Raw genomic sequence first — 10,000 nt, forward strand, 5'->3', positions numbered from 1 at the left:
ACACTATCAGCGCCACCCCTTTTTTTCTTTTTTTTTTTCTGCCTTTGAGTCAGTGGTGCACTGGCGGGAATGTCTCTGGAAACGTCATCATAAACAACGACGGGATTATAGCTGCTATTGCTGCTCTTGTTGTTGTCGTAATCGCCGCTGCTACATTAGATGCTACTGCAGCCGCTGCTGCTGCTGCTGCTGCTGCTGTTGTTGCATCGACTGCTACTTCTTCTGTTGCGACTGCTGTTACCGTTGCTTCTACGTTTGTTGTCACCATTGATATTACTTCTACTATTACGACCGCTACTACTACTGCTGCTGCTGCAGATACTACTACTACTACTACTGCTGCTACTTCTACTACTAACACAACTACTACCACCACCAGCACCACCACCACCCACACCAGCAACAGCACCACTACTGCACTGTCACAGCAACAACAATGACAGAGACAGTAACGATGATAATGACAGCAATGACTGCCGTATCAGTCGTACTGATTGTGGTGATGATGACCCTTTGTCTTTAAGATTTTACAGGTGATTCGTTTACAAAGAAATACGAGTATAATGATTCACTGACTTTAGGTGAGGTTAGAGGAGGGACACAAGTCATGTCTGGCTTCCGACTAGCACTGGTTTGTAGATACATATTGATTAACCCGAATCCAGACGCGTGATAATTGTCATTATTCGTTATTGTACTTGATACATGAAGTGAGACGGAAATCATAAACACAGATATATATATAATGAAATAGAAGAGAGAAAAAAAAGGGGGGGAAGGAGGCAGTAGCTGCTAGAGAGAAGGAAACGTGTGAGGTACAAGGAAGGAGGAAAAGATGGGGAAGAGAGAGAGAGAGAGAGAGAGAGACTCGGTAAGCCCTTTTCTTCCCACTACCCCAATTATCGAAGGTGAAAACCTTGGGACGGCGACAATATAACGCCCCAAATAACACGTTTCGGGCCAGTCGAGAGAGAGAGGGAGAGAGAGAGAGAGAGAGAGAGAGAGAGAGAGAGATTGGCAACCCATGCGGAGAGAAATCGACAAGCTATCGCCGACACTGCTACTTTTCAGGAAGGGGTGAGATGGCGAAATAGAAAAGTCGGGACTTTTCCTCCATTTTCCTTTTTCCCTCCATCTTGTGTTTTCTTCTTCTTCTTCTTCTTCTTCTTCCTTTTTCCTTGCCGTCTGGCGTTGAGGTCATCGATGAGGCTCCACCAATCGTTTTCCACCGTCATTAATAAGCCTACCTGACCCCAAAATCAGAAATTACACCCGGGTAATGATCGGTTGCGGACAGCGCTGAGGTATCAGGAGAGGGTTAATTGGTAACATCAGGGCAGCAGAAACTGAAAGGGTTACAGTGGGAATGGTGGGGGAGGGGGTCGGGCGGGGGGGGGGGCGGGGGGGGGGGTGGTGGGAGGGGGGAGGGGAGCTGGCGAAGAGACGAGGCTTGTCTTGTCCCATTCGATGCTGGAAATGTTGGTAGTTGACTGTTCAGCGTGTCTGCACACCTCCCTTTCTCGAAACATTCCCTCGTCCCCCATCAAGCTGACAGGTGTTTTGTTTCTTTTTCCCTGACAACGATCAAGAATCTTTATTTTCTGCAAACAAACCACTTTTCAGACTAAAGTCTATAGCCCTAATGTTAGGATGTATATCTGGAAGAGTGGAAATTAACTGTATATAACACAAAATTTCTGTTTCCTGATGATGATATTTGTATTTCTTTTATCTTTTTATCACAACCTGTGCACTTTCGTAACGTTTAGAAATGGCCGTATTCATTGTCTTCAAGATCACCTCTTCAACAACCGTGAGAACTTTCCACTTGAAACATGTTTGTATTTGTATTGCTTTTTATCACAACAGATTTCTCTGTGTGAAATTCGGGCTGCTCTCCCCAGGGAGAGCGCGTCCCTACACTACAGCGCCACCCATTTTTTTTTTTTTTTTTGTATTTGTTCCTGCGTGCAGTTTTATTTGTTTTTCCTATCAAAACCGAAACAACCATATCCTTAAATAATGGTGATGTAGTCTTGTTTTGATGATCAATATACATCTGATGACGTTTTAGCGCAAGTGATAAGAGTAAAATTTAAAAAAAATAAATAACAGAAATTGAAGATCCACAAACCCATGCCAAAAGAAATCGAAACACCCTCACTATCAACGCCGTTTTTTTCTGGCAACCCGGAGGAAGGAATACGGATCAACATGTCCCCATCTTCCTTCGTTTTCATTTTTTTACCCTCTTCGTCCGGTGTTCAGGGCATCAATGACGCCGACAACATTGGTTATCAGCCTTCGTTCACCACGCCCATCTGACCCTGAAATTAGACCCCAGCAATGATCAGTTGCGGACAGCGCGCAGACGTCAGGACGAGGGTTAATTTGGCATGGCTGGACAACAGAATCTGAAAGGGTTATTAAAGGAGGGGGTGGGGTGTGTGTGTGTAGGAGGTGGGGGGGGGGGGAGCAGGGGGATAGCTAGGTTACAAGAGTCAGTGAGAATTGTCCATTTCCTATCAACGCCGAACCAAGAGGCAGTACAACGCCGGGCTGCTCGCTGGGCGACCCATCGACACAGGAAAACATCCAGTGTGCAAGACATGATGGAGACTCTTCAGTGGTCTCCCCTCAAAGAGCGAAGGAGAAAGGCAAGACTGATTAACTTTTATAAGTTCCATAGCGGCAGTCTTATCATCAACACACGCCACAAGCCCTCTCAAAATCTTCAGCATCCACGGGGACCCGAGGATCGCATCCAGCAGCGTACCACCTCTCCAACTGCAGGACGCTGTACAGACAAAAATCTTTCTTTCCTCGAACTATAACAAACTGGAACAGCCTTCCTGCTGAGACTGCTCTCAGCACAACCCTGGAAGGCTTCAAATCCCGAATCTGATCACCTCCCCCCCCACCCCCATACCTCCCCCCCCACCCCCCAATCCCCTGGCCCAGCAACCTCTACCTCAGGAAACCTCAAAAACACGCAAAGCCCCCTTATAGTCTACAAAATCTTCACAATGATGAAGGCGGTAGTCAAGGGAAAGAAGAAGAAGAGAAGTGTTGGGGTGTGGGTTGGAATTCATTGTGGCTGTTTATTCACCATCCTTCCTGAATCATGATGATACTGCTGGCGGGATAGTACACATCAGTGTGAAAGTTTTGTGGACTGACATGGAAATCAGTACAGAGTTTGTGTGTGTGTGTGTGTGTGTGTGTGTGTGTGTGTGTGTGTGTGTGTGTGGTCCCGGGAAAAGGAAAAAAAAAGTCCTATCCTTCCTCACTAGTTAGCAGGGGTAAAATCCTTGCAAAGGCGGTGATAGAACCACCACAAATAACACGTTGTAGGCCAACTGAGAGAGAACGATCCGCACATCCATGTTGAGAGAGACTGACAAACCCTCACTGATAATGCCAATTTTTCTGCAGCGAGGAGGAAGGATCGGGGACTGACTTGTCCTCATCTTCCTTCTTTTTTCTTCTTCTTTTTTTATTTTTAACCCCAATCCCCCGACGTTTAGGCCATTGATGTGGCTGCCACCATTGGTTATCTGCCTTCGTAGCTCCGCCTATCTGACCCTGAAATTAGACCCCAGCAATGATGATCAGTTGCGGGCAGCGCCCAGACGTCAGGACGAGGGTTAACTGGCCATGGTGAGGACACAGAAACTGAAAGGGATATCAAAGGGAAGGGAGGAGGAGACCTTCTGATGACAAGAGTCGATGAGGCTTTTCCTTTGCCTTGAGCGCTGAACCAAGAAGTGTTGGGATGGAATCCAGCATGGCTGTTCACCTTTCTTCCCTGAGTTACCCCCTTTTTCATAATGATGATGGGTTGGTACACACAAACGGCGTTAATTAAGCATCACGAAAGAAATACGTGACTACAGATTGAATGAAGTCAGTGCCATCATAGCTAGACAGAAAACCGAGGAAGCAGGACGGAAATGGAATAGAAAATGGTGTGTGTGTGTGTGTGTGTGTGTGTGTGTGTGTGTGTGTGTGTGTGTCTGATATCACTTAAATGGTATGTGTGTGTGTATGTGTGTGTGTGTGTGTGTGTGTGTGTGGAATAGGGTGAAGGGGGGGGGGGGGGGTGGCTCTGAGAAAAATAGTCCTGTTCTTTCCCTCATTGACAACGCCACTTTTCTGGCAGCCGGGAGGAATGACTGGAGGTCCGACGTGTCCCTGTTTTCCCCTCTTTTTTTCCCCCTTTTTTTTTTTGTCCCCATCGCCTGGCGTTTAGGCCATCGCTGATGCCAACACCACTAGTTATCTGCCTTCGTTACCACGCCCATCTGACCATGGAATTTGTAGACCCAAGCAATGATTAGTCGCGAACAGCGCGCAGACGTTAGGGCAAGGGTTAAGTAGGCATGGCGTGGCAGCAGAAACTGATAGGGTTGTTCAAGGGGAGAGGTGGGGCGGGGCGGGGCGGGGCGGATTGCTGATGACAGGTATTGGTGGGTGAGGATTATCCGTTTTCTGCAACTCTGAACCAGGAAGTGCTGAGGTGGGCTGGAAGTCAGCGTGGCTTTTCGCCTTCAGTTCAGTTCATTTCAGTTCGAAATGCTTTATTGCCTGCTTGAAGCAGTCAAAACTGAAAAATTTCTTTCGTCTCATTCAAATGCTCGTCAACAAATATCAAAGCGAAAAACGAATGAGTAACCCGAACGCCCTTCCCTGATCACCCCACACACATCAACCATCAAGCATAAAGAAAAAACAGCAAAAAGAAAAATACCTGAGCCGTCTCCTCCTTGTAGGCATTTTGTTATGCTTTTTGTTTGTTTGTTTGTTTTTTAAAAATTTTTATTTTTTTATTTTTTTATTATTTTTTTTTGTGGTTTTGTTTTCTTAGGGGGAGGGGCCGTGGAGGCTATCTCTAGAGGAGTGGCAAAAAGCCTACAAGACCAATTCTCCGCGTGGGGTACGATAATTTATGAAGACATCTCTCTGCTTTTTTTTTTTTTTTTTTTCTTTCTGTCTCCTTCATAAATATATCTGTTATGTCTCTTTTTTTTTACCTGCTGTTCTGTCCACCTGTGTTTTCACTCCAGGTGTACTTGCAGACTTTGTGATGCTTCTTAGCTTGCTCTACTATGAAGCAAAAGTAATAGACAATCAACACTAGACACTACCGTAGACACCGCTTGCCGATTGTGCAGTATTAGTTTTCCAGTGTTGCCGTGAAATGCCAGAGAATACCTCTATAATTATGTGTTTGTGATATTGTATGGCTCTGTGTGTGGCTTTATTTTTATTTATTATTATTATTTGTGTGTGTGTGTGTGTGTGTGTGTGTGTGTGTGTGTGTGTGTGTGTGTGTGTGTGTGTGTGTGTGTGAACCATTGACACTCGCAGAAGGAGCCCGTTCCAGATGGTTCTGATACCGTGGACACGTCTTTGATCGTCTTGATGGTCGTATGTCGAACTACTCGAACGAAACGTTTTGCACATATACGATTTATCTCGAAAATCCTACAAACGCTGACTTATAATCAACAGAGGGAGTCGAAAATTTGATGGCAACATCACAGCTTTGACATTCGCGTGTGTGTGTTTTCGGTGTGTTTTATTTTTTTCTCTTTTTGTTTGTTCGTTTTTATGTTTGTTTATAGTTTGGATTTTTTAGATCATTCGCAAGTATGTGAAAACGTATATAAATAAAACTGTATACTTCGTATGTGCCCAATCAAGATGGCCATGTTTCCCTTAAATAACTGCTTGGCAGATGTGGTGTAGCGTATATGGATTTGTCCGAACGCAGTGACGCCTCCTTGAGCTACTGAAACTGAAACTGAACCATGGCCACCCCTATCTCCCCCCGCCACCCCCCCACCCCCCCACCCCGACCAGTGATCATCTGTGCAGCAGTACATGCTGATTGGCTGCAGAAAAGTCACATCTTACCCAGAATTGCCTCCAGAATGCTCACGTGGACGTTAAACCATTATTTGTTTCAACGCCGCGTATTTTCATTTCTTTCTGGTGCCGGGTGAACGTTGAAACCGTGATAATTAAAACACCAGCAAAAGAGACATTTTTGTTTATGTTGATAAGCGTACGTTGCTTAATGTTACCAAGCGTACCTTTTTAATATATGTATTTTACAGTAATCAAACAATTGTAGCTCGTCATTACTACTTAACACTCTCGTTTCGATAGGACAAGGGTGCTACGTAGGGACAATTTCAGAGCAAATATTAAAGGTGGCGTCTTTGTTTTATCGTTCCCTTTGTTACCTGAAGCTTCCATATCACACCTGTGACAGACGTAAGGGAAGTAGTTCTCTATGTGTTGGCATTATTAGAACAACGGCTGAGTCCAAAGGACAGGCAAGATAACGTGAACATGTGGGTGTGTGTGTGGGAAGGGGGTGAGGGGGGTGCATGTGGCTTTATATGAGTGTGTGTGTGTGTGTGTGTGTGTGTGTGTGCAATTTATGTGTATCCCTACGTGCATGTAAGTCTGTGTGGACATGTTTGCAAGTGTATGTATTCGTGTGTGTGTGTGTGTGTGTGTGCACGCTTTATGATCCGCTTTGAGCGCCTGGGTTGCATGCTGCTCTGTGACGCATGAAATGGCAAAGAAGCTTGGCCTCTGAAATCGTGGAGAGCTAAAAGTCTGAAAACGAGCCACTCGTGAGATCAGAGAAAGATGACGGAACCGACTTCTTAAGACGGCCGACATGCGCTGGGACCGTCCTTGTCTCCGAATAAGTTAAGTGTGAAAGGCACTGGGGACTGGGCGGCTTTCGCATGCCCAGGACGCAGGGTTTCCATTAGCATGTGTGTGTGTGTGTGTGTGTGTGTGTGTGTGTGCGTGCGTGTGTGTGCGTGTGTGCGTGCGTGCGTGCGTGCGTGTGTGTGTGTGTGTATGCGTGCGTGCGTGTTCTCACGAGAGCTCAGAGGCTCACGATACAAGCAACCGAGCATTCTTAAGGGAATAGGGAAAAAGTTCTCAGGGCCATGAACTGCCGTTATAGCGGATTTGTAGATACTGGTCATTTTGAGGCCAGGGTGATGTGTACGAGGTTGTCCGTGGTTTCACAAGTCAATCAATGAGCAACCTGTTTTAACGGCCTGTACCCACTCTGCGAAGGGGCAGAAGCAGTCACTGAACTGATTGTGGAGTGGAAGAATATCCTCACTGACCGTTTCCCTGGTGGGTGGGTCCTTGTGGAATGGTTCAAAGTGTTTCAGTACAAACGACATAACAACTTTTCTTTTCTGGTTGACAGCAGGAGATATCATGAAAGGAAATGCAGAGTTCGACCCCTACAATGTATATGAGATCTAAACAGACTTTTTCCTCGCAGCATCCGTCATGTCTTCGTCCTCAAACCTCATCATAAAAAGACCGTCCCCATGTATGTAATAATCACCAGCCTTGTTTCTAAAAAAAAATACGTAATTTTTGAGACAGTGAAAGATTTGGAGCTGGGAAAGGCAAAGGGTGGTGCAGCTATTTTTAAGCTCTGTACTACATTGTAGTGTTTCATTTCTTTTTAATTGGTTGATGAAAGAAACAAAATTGTAAAGCTTCTCTTTACATGTTCGTCGAGTTCATAGTCGTTCTTATCAAACGTGGTATCATCGAAGCAGATTTGGTCTGCTGGTTATCAATGTTTTTTTTGTTGTTGTTGTGTTTCAAGTAAAATTACAAAATTGTTTCTGCATTGACTATTTCTACACTTCTTGCCCTGCTTTGCCTTTATTCTTCTTTCCAGCTGTTTGTTTAGTTTGGGCTCTTTTTATCTCTCTCTGTCTCTGTCTCTATCTGTCTCTCTCTATCTCTCTCTCTCTCTCGTGTCTCTCTCTGTCTCTCTGTCTGTCTGTCTCTCTCTCGTGTCTGTCTGTCTGTGTCTCTGTGCATCTCCCTCTCTGTCTGTCAGTCTGTCTGTATCTCTCCCCCCTTCTCTCTCTCTCTCTCTCTCCCTGTGTATGTGTGTGTGTGTGTGTGTGTGTGTGTGTGTGTGTGTGTCTGTATCTCTCTCTCTCGCTCGCTCGCTCGCTCGCCCTCTCGCCCTCTTCTCTTTCTGCTTTCTCTCTCTCTCTCATCTCTCTCTCTCTCTCTCTCTCTCTCTCTCTATATATATATATATATATATATATATATATGCGTGTCTGTGTCTGTGAGTCTGTGTCTGTGTGACACCCCTGCCCCTCGTGGCTATGAGACTATCATCTTCTCAAGCCTGACGATCGCCCCACACTGTTTCACTGAAGCCGCGTTGTCGTTTTTTCATTTAGCGGCCATTGATTAATCAATTGGAACGTGATTACAACTAAAAGCAAATTTTGTGCAGATGTGGAGGGTAGCACACGAGGACAATTAATTTGCATCATGCAAATACCAGCAGGATTTTCACAATATCCAGGTCCGCTATGGCGTGGAACAATTCAGCTGCAAAGAATCCACACGCAATGGTCGAAGCGTGAACCTTCCCAGGCTCTACAAAAGCCTCCAGTCACGAATGTCTTGACGGAGAAAGTCGTGTCACAGCCAGCTGAGAAAAAGAAAGACTGACTTTGTGTTGACACGAATACACAATCCTTCCCTCCTATCTTCACCCAAGATGATTTTTATTTCCGTCAATCGAGCGTCAGATCCCTTCAGACTAGCCGATTTTTTTTTTCCGATCTCCCAGTTCAACATAATTATGTGCAGTCCTGCTTGTGTTTGAGCCCCCTTCGCGTGTATACGCACGCAGAAAATCGAATTCGCACGTTAAAGATCCAGTAATCCATGTAAGCGTTCGGTGTGTTATGGAAACAGGAACATACCCAGCATGCACACCCCCGGAAACGGAGTATGGCTACCTACATAGCGGGGTAAATAAACAAACGGTCATACATGTAAAATGTTTCATGTCTGATGGTGTATGTGTGCGTGCTTGAAATCTGATTGAATGACACGGGAAACGAATGATGAGCGCCCAATGGCAGCCGTCTGCGGGCTCTACCCAAGTAGGCAGCCTGTTATGCAAATACCCCGTGTATGTAAAGCGCTTAGAGCTTGGTCAACGACCGAGGGCATACGCAAGATAAGTATCCAAATAGTTCATTCATCATTCAAGATGATGGACTTGGAGTTTAGAAGCTGTCTACCCAGAGGGCTGGCTGGGGCAAGTAGAGTGGAATGTATAACGTGCGAAGTAAGAGCCAGGTGGATCTGTTGACGATATTTTGTTTTCATGCTGGGTCTGTTTCGTTGAGTGACAGCGTGTACACCTCTGGTACAGTGCACGTGCATGTCGGTGTAAATGGTGGAGGGTATGGGTGATGTGTGCACGAGAAAGAGAGAGAGAGAGAGAGAGAGAGAGAGAGAGAGAGATTTGTGTGTGTGTGTGTGTGTGTGTGTGTGTGTGTGTGTGTGTGTGTTTAATTCACACACCCTACTAAAATCTAGGTGATCCAAATGAGGAGACCGAGTTTTGGAAAAGGGACCAAAACGTTCAGCTGGTTCCCATTCAAAACTATTCACACAGCTCCAACTGACAAGTGCAAGACACAAAGCACGGCTATATATAACAGAGGTGTTTGCTTAAGACAAACAAACCAATATCGTCAGTGAAGAGTCAATATCACAATTACCATAATTTTCTACCCCCAGTCTAGGAAACGATTGACATGAACTTAGTTGTGTTGACAAACCTGTGATATAACCCAAACTGCACTGAATTGCGGTTCGTCCGTCGGGATCGACGAGAACCATCTAGTCATCCTGGGGGTGGGTGGGTTGGGCTATGTGGGTGCACAGATGACTGGTCAGGCCAATCCGCGCCCGGAAGGTTCTGACGCAGTGTGGACAGGGGATGGTGGCGGCTGTCGGGGACTTGCTGGCACTGCTTTTCCTGGCCTGTCTGCGTTGCTCTGCTGCAGCGATTCTGTTGGCCTCACAGGATTTGGCGCCTTCGTGGACAGCTGAACGCCACTTTGGTCTGTCCATTGCATTCAGCTCCCGTGTGGCTGATGTTGAAGGCCTTCAG

General features: G+C 45.9%; 1 protein-coding gene across 1 annotated transcript in view; it reads left to right on the plus strand.

The window, feature by feature from the left end:
- Nucleotides 1-10,000, plus strand: part of LOC143294167 (membrane metallo-endopeptidase-like 1) — a 416,299-nt gene that overhangs the window by 359,081 nt on the left and 47,218 nt on the right. The window lies entirely within an intron of this gene.

The sequence above is a fragment of the Babylonia areolata genome, chromosome 1 (assembly GCF_041734735.1).
Source record: "Babylonia areolata isolate BAREFJ2019XMU chromosome 1, ASM4173473v1, whole genome shotgun sequence".
NCBI classification, from domain to species: Eukaryota; Metazoa; Mollusca; class Gastropoda; order Neogastropoda; family Buccinidae; genus Babylonia; species Babylonia areolata.